This window comes from Eulemur rufifrons, chromosome 17 (assembly GCF_041146395.1).
Source record: "Eulemur rufifrons isolate Redbay chromosome 17, OSU_ERuf_1, whole genome shotgun sequence".
NCBI classification, from domain to species: domain Eukaryota; kingdom Metazoa; phylum Chordata; class Mammalia; order Primates; family Lemuridae; genus Eulemur; species Eulemur rufifrons.
In genome coordinates, this window is record NC_090999.1 from 9499245 (window position 1) to 9511375 (window position 12131).

At 40.7% G+C, this 12131-nt stretch overlaps 1 pseudogene; it reads left to right on the forward strand.

Moving 5' to 3' along the window:
* Positions 1 to 11519: 11519 nt before the first annotated feature.
* LOC138398566 (U2 spliceosomal RNA) lies at positions 11520 to 11674 on the forward strand (annotated as a pseudogene).
* The last annotated feature ends 457 nt before the right edge of the window (positions 11675 to 12131 follow it).

The window sequence follows — 12131 nt, forward strand, 5'->3', positions numbered from 1 at the left end:
TTTATAAATAATCGAAATTATTTCTCACAGGTCTAGAGGCCGGGAAGTCAAAGATCAAGGCACTGGCAAATTCAGTGTCTAGCGAGGCTCACTCTCTGTTCCCCACGTGCCACCCTGTTGCTGTGTCCTCACACGGTGGAAGGGCAGAAGGCACTAACAGACTCCCTCGAGTCCTTTTATAAGGACACTAATCCCATTGATAAGGACTGAACTCTCATCACCTAATCACCCGCTAAAGGCCTCACCTCTTAATACTACTGCATTGGGAATTAAGTTTCAGCATGAATTTTGGAGGGACACATTCAAACCATAGAAATGTCTGCAAATTTTACGAAAACATATGCCCGTTGAACACACTGGTTGGCCCTTCCCGTGCAAGTGAGGAGCCCTGACAGCCACGCCTCAGTAGCTTCATGGTAAAGTCAACTCTAGGCTGCCTATTCTGAGTGGGGAAAGCAAGTAACATTTATTAAGCACCTTATCTCTGACATTTACTAACTCATTTCACTCTGAACGTTATCTTATGAGGAAGGTAACGGTTCCATTTCATAAATGAAAAAGGCAGGGTCCTAGCAAGTTTCTGAGAGAATAATCCAAAAACTGTTGAAATGATTATTTCTAGTGAGGGAGCTAGTAGACAGGGCTGGGGTAAAGGGTGTGCTTTGAATTGCTCACACTTCCGTATTACTTTAGAGTTTCTTTTCTTTTTTCCAACATTTGTACCCCCGTAATATGCTGAAATTTAAAAACTTAATATAATAATTTTAATTTTACTGTGGCAAGCACACATAACATGAGATCTACCCTCTCGACAAATTTTCAAGTGTGCAGCACGTTATTGCTGACTGTAGGTAGGTACAACCTCGCACAGCAGATCTCTGTGGCTTACTCATCTTTCCTCACTGAAACCTCACATCCCTTCGTTAGCAACTCCCAACACTCCATTCCCCCCAGCTCCTGGCCACCACTGGTCCACTCTTTGAACCTATGAATTTGACTAGTTTAGATACCCCATATAAGCGGAATCGTGCACCATTTATCTTTCTGTGACTGGCTTATGTCTCTTAACCCAATCTCCTCAAGATTCATCCGTGTTGTGGCATTCTGCATGGTTTCCTTCTTTTCCAGACTGAATAGTAGTCTGCTGCATGTATATAACACATTTTCTTTATCCATTCATCTGTTGATGGACATTTAGGTTTCTCCACATCTTAGCTATTGTGAATAGTGCTGCAATAATTATAGGAATGCCAATATCTCTTTGGGATCCCGAATTTCAATTCTTTTGGATAAATCCCCAGAAATGCATCATGTGGTAGCTCTGTTTTTAATTTTTGAAAGAACCTCCATACTTCTTCCTGCTACAGCTACACCATTTTGCATTTCCACCAACGGTGTGCAAAGGTTCCCATTTTTCTATGTCCCTTCCAACATCTATCGTCCTTTGTTGTTGTTGGTTTTTTTTAGTTATAGCCATCCTGACAAATGTGAGGTGATATCTCACTGCGGTTTTGATTTTTAAATTAAAAAACAATTTATAATATATTTTAAAGGAAATAAAAAGAATTCATACTAAAGGGAAAGTATTGATAATAGCTTCATGAATTACATTGCTATTATGGGTGGAATTGTGTTCCCTCATAAAAATATGTTGAAGCCCTAACCCCCGACCCCAGTACTTCAGGATGTGACCTTATTTGGAAATGGAGTCTTTGCAGATTTAACCAAACTAAGATGGGGTCATTAGGGTAGGTTCTAATCCGACTGATGTCCTTATAAAAAGGGGAAACTTGGACACAGACAGGCACAGAGGGAAGACAATGTGAAGATACACAGGGAGAAAACAGCCATGTGACCGGAGATGCAGCTACGAGCCAAGGAACAGCTGGGGCTACCAGAAGCCACGAGAAAGGCCTGGAATAAGCCTTCAGAGTGCGCATGGCCCTTGCCGACACCTTGATTTTGTACTTCTGGACTCCAGAACTGTGAGAGTAAGATTCTATTGCTCTAAGCCACCCAGTTTGTGCCACTTTATTATTGCAGTCCTAGAAAACCAATACAATTACCTTCCCTTGAGATACTTTATTTTTAACAGAACTTTATAACTCAAAGAGATGACTTACAGCATAGTAAAATTTGACACAAGAGAGAAGTTGGGGCCCCGATCACACCCTATACAGACCACCGAGTGTGCTGTGTGAAGCCGAGGCTGCCCACCACTTGGCCCATTGGAGAGTTCACGCACCCGCAAAGCCAACATCAAGCAATGAGCCCAACTGGCATACCAACCCTTTACTGGTATCAATTTTAATTTCTTTGTACATTAGTGTGGTACTAAAAAAATCAATTAGAAAAATAATTACTTTAGAAAGAAAATTCAGATGCGTATTTCTAGTGGCGGGCATACGTGTATCTTTTCACAGGTACACATTTTAAAAGATCACTATGGATTGGGGGGACTTTTTTGGCCAAGTGATTTTTTTGTATGTTTTTCTAAAGTTAAAAATAAAATATATAAGTGTAGTTTTAAAGTTGACAATATAAAAAGTTGGAAAAATTTTGAGGCTGGTTTTACGCAATTCTAAAACTAGATCAACTTGACTAAATTTAGTAACCTCAAGAAGGAAAAAATCAAGTTTATTTATTTGGTTTAGCTGGCAAAACAGTTATGTGCTTAACTAGTATTTTGTGAATAATGTTTTATTAACAAGATATTGTCATTATAAATATAGTTCTACATTTAACAAATATATACACATACATAAAGGGTAGCTTAAAAAACTGCAGGTATTTTTGTTTAGCAGATCAAAATGTGTCACTATAGCTAGAAACTGCAACATCTAATAGGAGATTAGAATTTACTTTTTTAAAAAAAGCTTTTCCTTATTTGTTTAATTAATTTTAGGATCTCTTTCTTAATGTAATCTTTCAAAATGTACTTATATTTTAGAAATGAAAAAATATATTTTTGTATTTGTTGACAAAAGGCCACTTTCTCATCAAAGAACAGCCGTAAGTTTTGCTTATAAAAATAACATTAAAGAGCAAAACACAGCCATCATAGTAATTGAAAACTGAGCAATAGATGTCTTTTTTGATAAATAACAGAATTTAAAAATTAAAGTTGCAGTTAGTATAATACCTGGGTGCTTTCAAATGAAAAATTTTGTTTTGTTTTTAATGACTAGCATTTTTACATTTCTAATAGTAATCTAATAATAGGAATGTATTATTCTCATTGTTCTTTTTTACTTTGTCTTAATAGCAATAAATTAATCTGACTGATCTTTATATTTCTATAAATTACATTTTTGCTATTAATTATAAATCTGGAGAAGAAAATATCAGAGTTACATAGAACATTCTAAAAAAATGTTTTCACTTGATCATAAATATTCCCTCACCAAAAAAGGTAAGGTCTGGGAGAATTTCATTTCTTGTTTGATTTGGAGCAAAATGCATTTATGTTTTTCATCCTATATTGATTTGAATGATAGAGATTCACCTATACCGTGAGCAATACTTTGATTTCTTTGGTTGGTAAGACTCACTAGCAAGTAAAAAGCCACTTAAGAGATCACCATTAGCCCTGGTCACAAAGAAAATATTCTAGTCCTTCCACCCTTCTCATCTCTCTCTAAAACTCCCTTCATGACTTTGGGGGCAGGTAGTAGTTTCCAAAGATGGCCACAAAAGTATGCCATCCCACGTGTTCTTCATTCAATGTGAGTTTGACAGTCTTCCCATTGAGCAGTGGAGTCTCCTCTCTTAAAATGGGGGAAGGGGAGGCTGTCACTGCTTTGACCAATAGATTATAGCAGAAGTGACTTCCAAAGTTAGATCATAAAGTGATGCAGCCACCTCCTTGCTCTCTGAAATACTCTTTCTTTGAAGCTTTCAGCCACCAGGAAAGCAGCCTACTGCCCTGGGGCTGCCTCACTGGGAGGAAGCCCAAAGTAACCCATGTGAAGACAGCACCTGGAGCTGTCTGAGAAGACAGGAAGAGAGAGATGCTGGGCCAGCCCTAGCTATTCCAGCTCTCAAGAGCCGCGTAAGAGACCCCTAAGATAGGACCACCCAACTCAACCCTTCCCTGGTTCTCACAGAGATAGGAAGAGATAATACAATGATTGTTGCTGTTTCAAGCCACTAAGTCTGGAGGCAATCTGATGTGCAGCAGTGACAACCAGAACAATCTCCAACTTCCTGAAGAATGCTCTTTTAATGCTTCTAATATTGCTACTTCGTGTCTGTTTAAATATCTTTTATTGTGAAATAGGGACATCAAATCTAGGTCAAGAGTCCCCTGGCCCAGCTGCTCCTTATCCGAAAGAAAAAAGGGAGGAAGGAGAACCCTGTGAAATGTTGGGCCTCGTGGAGAGCAAAGGAGAAATTAGTCGCAGCTACCTTTCTCCAATGAGCTGTGGGCTCCTTAATTAAAGGCTTTTGTCACCTAAACCAGAGAGGGGAGGGGAGAAGGTTAAAGGCCTGAGTCCCAAACCACTGAGTTGTTCTGAAATCCAAGCAACGTGGAGTCAACATGGCCCAGGGGTTCTTTAACCCTGAATAGCAACATTGGAGCTCTAGCTGAGTCTATCAACAAGTTGTTTTTACTCCCATGTTCCTCTTTAAAAGGTAGCTTTTATTGCAAAAGTTATCAATGCCCATTGGCGGCAGCATGTTAAAGTGGAGAGGTCTGGGTTCCATCACTGCACTTGCAATCTGTTTGACTTTGGGTAAGTTACTTAACTTCAAGTCTTCATTTTCATTGGTGAAATGGAACAACCACATTTGTTCCATTCGGTAGAGCTGTGTGGATGAAAGGAGATTGCATATGTGTGTAGCATGGATAGCACAGAGCAGGCCTTCAGAAATAATGACTGTCTTTCCAACTTTCTTTTCTAATATTGATTCTGCTGCTCATTAGCTGTGTGACTTTAGGAAACTGACTTAACCTTGCTGAGCTTTGGTTTAGTCTGTGAAATAGTGGACTGTTCTAAATGGTCACTCAATCTCCTTCATCATTTTCTTCCTAGATTTCTGCAATCACCTCCTAACTTGCCTCTCCCTCTCTGATCCCATCCTGTCCCAAACCATCCTGCACATGCTTCCAGGGCCATCTTTGCACTAGGCAATGCAGCTGTGCATTCCTGCCCTCTCCCACCCCTGCTTTCAAAGATAAATCCAAAACTAGGCACATGAGCCTTTTCATGACTTGGGACTCCTTCTGCAGCCTCAGCCTCAACATCCCTCTATGATCCTCAACCCCAGCTGCACCAAATCACTCATCGTCCCCCAGTGGCAAGCCCTCCATGTCTTGGCCAGCCTTCTCTTTCACCACACTGCTGCCTCAACTCAAGTATCATCTTTCTGGAAAGCCCTTTTTGACTCTCCTAGGCAGGAGTTTGTTCTCCAGCTTTCCATGCCAAAAACAGTCTACCATACTCATTGAAATGGCCTCTCTCTCTCTTCCAGCTCAACTTTAAACTCCCCAAGGGCAAGGACTTATCCATCTTTCGTCTCATTATCCCCAATATCACAGGAGCTCATTAGATGTTTGTAGGACACAGAATGATGACCAAACAACAAACATGAATATTGTTGTACCTCTGGTCATAAATTCATACCACTTGAGCTCTTTTGGGTTTACTGGGCTTTGGATCCTCTAAGCTTGCACCAACTGGTGAGAAAAATCTTCAAAATATAGTACATGACTGTGTTCCTTTTGAATCATCACTGCACAATCGATTGGTTTTGGTAAAAGACCTTTTAGGAGACTGAAAATGCTATATTTTCTTTTTCTTCCCTGTATTCTGGAGTTTGCATTTTAAATTCACATCCAGAATCAAATTTGTGTCTTAAAAGGCAAGACCTATGAATTGAAGCTCACAGAGAATTTTCTAGCATGGGAAAGGCAGAGAATGAGTCTCACAGGAATTTGAAAATTATCACACATGCACTTTCCTTTCTCAATATTTAGACTCCATCCCCTGCCTTCCATGGATCTTAATGTAAGTTACTCAAAAAACAGTGGGCAGCAGTCACAATTTGTTCATCTTGTTTGGTCCCCACAAGAAAAGGGGGAAAACGTTATGAATTGTATAATGAGTGTTAGGGGAGCTTCAGAGCTGCAAAGGGGAATTTGAGAAAAGGGTCTCGCAGAAACCGTGCAATACATATTTTAGGAAGAAGGAAGGAAAGTAGGAAAGAGGGATGAGGGAGGAAGAGGGAAAGAAGAAGAAATGAGAAAGGAAGGGGGGATGAAAGGAGAGAAGAAGGAAGAGGAAGGAAGGGAAGGAAAGAAAAGAGATGAATGAAGGAAGAAAGAGGGAGAGGGGAAGAAGGAAAAATAGAGGAAGAGAAGAAGAAAGGAAAAGCTCCCAGGAGTTTTTGCATGGTGCTTGAAACACAGGAGGTACTTAATAAGTATTTATTGAATTGAACCGAACTGCTCAAGTATCTTTAATACCATTTTTCCTACTCCAGCCTCACTTTCTAAGCATTTCCTCTAGAGAGGTAAATACAAAGAGAAAGCATTCGTTCCACCAATTCCACGCCCTTCACACCACACGGGGGGCCTGGCAGTGGGCCGGGTGTGCCCTGAGATGACAGGACAGACTGATCCACGCACTGTCTTGAAGCCGGTTTCCTCGCAGGATTGTAACTTAACAGTCTGGGAAATACAAATATCCCTGGTAGGCAATTTACTCTTGAGTTGAAGCTATTGCTTTTTTTTCATAAACAAAGTAATGAGCAAGCAGTTGTTCAATTCTTTTTTTGTCTGTTTGTTAAAAGTAAGGCCATAAGAAGCAAAGCCGAATGCAAACAGTACTGAGGTAAAAATAAACAGCCACTGTGCTGAGTGCCAGGAAAGAGCTTAGCGTGACTAAAGGAGAAAATGTAACAGGTAAACTTCCTCCTAGCATTTCTTATGCAGTGGGAATCAATTCCTCGAAATATCCATACTCACAGCATCCTTTTTGAAATACTGATGATAGCCTCAACTATACCATTACCTGCACCTGGGGGAAACACAGAAGACCCCTGCCTTCCAGGGGAATTTAAACTTCTGTGGAGGGCATATTTCAGGGATGCAACAATTTGTACACCTTATACTTTGCTTGAGTGTCTATTTGTTTCTATTTTTTCTAAATAACATAACCACAGAAATCCATTTTTGCAGCGTGGATAATAAATTATTAGGGCTGCCAAAATCCTTTCCAAAGCAATCTCGGATAACGGGCAATAAGCTGCCATTGATGAGGGTTAAGAAAATGATGCTGTTCAGGAAACAGAGGAGAACTTAGCCATCGCTTTGTTTCATTGTTGCTGTTCTTCACATCGAGCTATGCGTGCTCACTGACCACCTTCTACAGTACTTCCAATTTTTGCAAAATAGGGGCTATTGACTTCGCTGGGGAGACCACCAGTTACAAAATAGTGTTCATAAAGATGTGACCCATGTGCACAGAAAACAGAAAATATTTATCAAACGATGCTAAATTATCTTGGGAGAAAAAAGTTGTGCAAACATTTTCGGAGTCATTATTCTTTATAATTTTTTCTAACAACGAATATATATATGATATGTATATTCACTGTAGAAAATGTTAAAATGAAGAAAAAAAACAAAGAAAATTAAAATCCTCTTTAATTACCACTAGCCAAAGATAGTCAGTATCAATATTTTGGTGTATGTCTTTTTATTCTGTTTTCTATACATATTTACATACCTTTTTATTTTCATAAAATTGGAACCTATTGCTTTAGTAATGTACTTTTTTCACTCATTCATTGTAAACATTTTCCCATGTTATTAAACATTCTTCAGTAACATTCTGGGGGAAACTTTGCAAATTTAATAGATACAAAGAGGTATATCAATTTAATTTCCTAGATTACTACTTAAGTTAAATAAGAGATTTTGGTAATTTTCAAATTCTTTAACTTGAACAGACCAAGAAAAAATTAGAGGCAAAGACCATAGCCCTGAAATCCTAAAGCAAGCATAATTAATAAAACCTAAAAACATGGCATAAAGCAAACAGCCCTGCTCTATATCCTTATAGGATAAAAACTGATAAACTCCATGTAAGATTATATAATATATGGATTTTAAACTAAGACATACAAAAAAGCCGTTGGTTTACTGGTATCAGAAGTAGCATTGCCATCTGTCATTTCAGGGTCACTATTTTCTTTGACAGAAAATGAGAAAAAAAGTTACTTAAAAGACTAAAAAGAACTAATGACCATTTGTCTTCCGTAAAACAAAATAGATATATTGGAAATTCCAAGTATTTCTGACATAAATCATATGAAAATAAGAATATTAATGTGTCTACTATAAAAGGATGTTCACAAGAATAAAAGCCAATTTTGAGCATGATAAATATTTAGAGATGAGGAAAATGCTGACGTATTATTTGCATAATCTATAGACATATACATTGCTCTTAATTCAGTAAGTATAAATTTGTGTTTATTAAAGCATGACAAAGTGCATACTTTATTGATTAGCAGAATAGAGCCTAATAGCTACATGGCTATAGATAGTGTAGCTAAATGGAAATGTATACAAATACAATCTCCCTTGAAGATAAAGATTAAGTGCAAAAACAAGTACTGTACTTGGACTATTTTTCATTCCACAATATTCATTAAAAAAAAAAAAGCAAGACTAAATAAAATGAAAGCTGATTTAAATGCACAAAGTCCGTTTCCAGCTGCGTCTCACCTGCTGCACGCGAGGGAAACGTAAAGGAACAGAAAGAAACCACCCAGTGGGGCTTTCTCTGCACACCGTCCTTCTCTCTCTCTCCAAGGGAACTAAACATTTGCTTTTGTCCAAACCCAAGCGCCAATGAGAGCTAGTAACAGCCGACAAAGTTGAAACAAAAATTTTTGCCACACCTGCACATCTTTGGTGCTCAATGTGGGACCGCGGGTTGCTTGGGTCCACATTGCTGACGCCCAATAGTCTTTTGGCAGCAAGAGGAAGAGGGGGAGAAGCAGTCCCTGGACTTACTGCTTTTTGCATTTTCATAGGTGCCCTCGTGGGCATGATCGACCACTACCACCTGAGAAAAAACCAGCAAAGCCCAAGAAACAGCAATCCTAGCCCTAAAAGGTCAAGAAAGCGCTTTCAGGCCCCAGACTCTGAAGCTGCACCCCAGAACAGAAGCCAGTGCCTCCCTGGCCACTGCCAACACCCCGCGGAGCCCAGGAACCCCAGTGCCCCCGGAGGCTCGGCCGCGCATGCGCCGCGGAGGACCGGGCTGGGCGTGGGAGCCGCGCGGGGAGAGCACACAGTACCAGCTTGTCCATGGCGTTCCGCGGGGACTCGCTGCACGGTGGCCGCGGCGGGGCCGGTGCAGGGACCTCACTGCCGACGCCTGTGCCGCCCCCTGACCGCGGCTGCTCCCGGGAGTCGGATTGGGCTGCGCCCGCGGTCCGGCCGGTCGGGTTGTTTGCTGCTCCTATGGTTGCCATGACGACGGGCGATGCTCCGCCCGGACCCGGCTCCCGCCCCTCGCGCTGCGGGGCGCTCCCGGGCTCCGCGCTCCGGCCACCTTGCAGGGCAGCCCGCTCCAGCAGGCTCCAGGACAGGGGACGTCCGGAGCCTTCAGCCAGCCTCAGAGTCCCAGGCGCCATTTCCTGACTGTTTCTCATCAAGTTTCTGTTAGGTCTCAGCTGAATGTTATTTGCAGCATCACCTGTAGCCAAGTCCACTTATTTGGAATTTGCTTGAATGCGGAATTTTGACGGTTTCGAGCTTTAGGAGAAAAAAAATAATACCAAATGAAATTGAGAAGGTTTCAACTTCAATTCGCATATCTTCCGCACAGCCTTGAATTATTAGTCTCAGATTATAAATCTTAGATTCTTCTCACTGCTTCCATGTCAGTTACCTTCACAGCTGTTTGTTAAACCTCAACAGAAAATTTTAACCTTGAGTTTTAACCTAAAGGGGATAGAGATAATGTCCTAAATATTGTATGCCCATCAGAATAATGCCTGCATTAGCATGTGTGAACCCCAAGGAACTGTGCCTTACAGGACTTTCCAAAGAAGTTTGAATAGAAATATTTCATATCTGCAAAATCTCCTCTCATCTGGGCCAGCACTGTCAGGTAGAAATAGAACGTGCCGCACATGTAAAAGTTTATATTTTCTAGGAGACATGTTTTAAAAAGTGAAAGAAACAGTAATTTTAATAATGTTTCAACTTATGAATTTGTTAATGAATCAATTCATTAACAAGTTTCATCCAAAGTATTATTTCAATATGCTACCAATATAAAAAATTATTCAGCAGATGTTTTACATTCTGTGATCATACTCAGTCCTCGAAATCTGGATATGTATTTTACACTTACAGCACATCCCAATTTGAACTAGCCACATTTCAAGAGCTCAGTACCCAATGTGACTGGTGGCTACCACATGGGGTAGAGCAGGTCTACTAGACTGTACACCCTGGGAGACCAGCCCCAAATCTCCATAAGGAGGAGAGGTTGCATCTGCTCTTAAGGCCTGCTATAACTCATGAACAATTATTCCAATTCTTACCAGAGGGGGTAAAAAATCCTTAAGTGGCAAAAACACTCTTCAGAAACTAAGAAAATTAGAAATGACATTTTAACTGTCTGCCTTTGTAGGTAATTTATGTAACTTTGCCTACAAAAGGCATCTTTGCCACATGATACCTTCCATGTTAGCCTAAAGAGAATGCTGGCCTGGGACTCAAGGTAGCTGGGTCCCATACATCCCTGCTGTGTTGGGGACCGAGAGTGTCATCATTCTGCCCCCCTCTTTAGGGTATCCTCAGAGTTACTGGTATACCCTAATAATCACCTTAGAAGATTTTAGAACCAGGCCCTCAAGAAAAAAATTACTGTTTTAAAGAGAGAGGCAAAAACTCAGCTTGGTCACGGGAAGCAGCTCCCGGAGGAAAGATTGCCGTACAGGGTGGGTCTGAGAAGGGGAGATGAAAGCCAACACTTTTCTAGGTGATTTTGTCTTAAACCACCCTCTAAACTTGGCCATTATCGTTATTGTTCCTATTGCAGAGGAGACACAGAGAGAGACGAAATGCCTTGCCCAAGACTCTACATAAGCAGAAGAGTAGAACGAGCTTGTGAGCCCTGGCAATGTGGCTGCACCTGGTGCCTGGCCTCTAGGCTCTGTTGAGATGATAGAAGGTTCTGAGGGGAGGAGGTGGTTCTAGGGAGAGGCACTTTCAGGGATGATGGCACAACGACACAGATCTGGCTGATTTCAGAGACCAGGGCTATGTCTGAGCTAATATAGTCTTTTGTAGTTCTCTGATCTGTGCCATCTTAGGCAAAATTGTGACCTAGACATTTTTTCTTTGATGTTCCCTTCCTGCTAAAAATCCTTTGTTCCCAGAGGGGTGTGTGTTGTTCAGGATCCCAAAGCTAAGGCAGGCTTCCTTGGGTCTGGCCTGGGTCAAAGCTTCCCAGCCACCCTGGTCTACCATCAATACTTAATGTCTCCTCGCTTCTTTGCCTTTTGGCTAAGATCAAGTGTAGTATCTGTTCTGATCAATTTAATAATTAACATCACCCCTCCCCTGGGCACTACTCACAAAAGACCCCCATTTGGCTTCCTTATTAATATTATGGATTAATTTCTGCAGTGAGAAATCGTTGGGCAGAACAAGATAGCTGGCTCAGCCAGCTCTCACATCCTTCACACAGCCATACTCCTAAACTTGACCTTCTGGAGATGCAGTCAGCTCTGTGATAGGACGGACCCTTGACTGAGATGATGGGCTGGTAGGGAAGACACTTGACCTGGAGGAGCTTCTAAGTTCCTTAGATCCTGCCTGCCCTGACCATGGCCAGAAGTGATGCCACCATTGATGGAATTAGACTAACCTGCTTCAGGAAATAATTCAATTTCTTTCTTTCTTTTTTTTTTTTTTTTTATTTAATTTTACAGAATCAAAGAGTCTAACAGTATATCTTGTTAGATACAGTATATCCTCATAATGTATACATTATTTCTTGTACAATGATATGAAATAATATGGGAAATATTCATGATAAATTATTAAGTGAACAGTGCAAGTTAAAAACAATAGTTTCATATTTTTTTCCCCACCC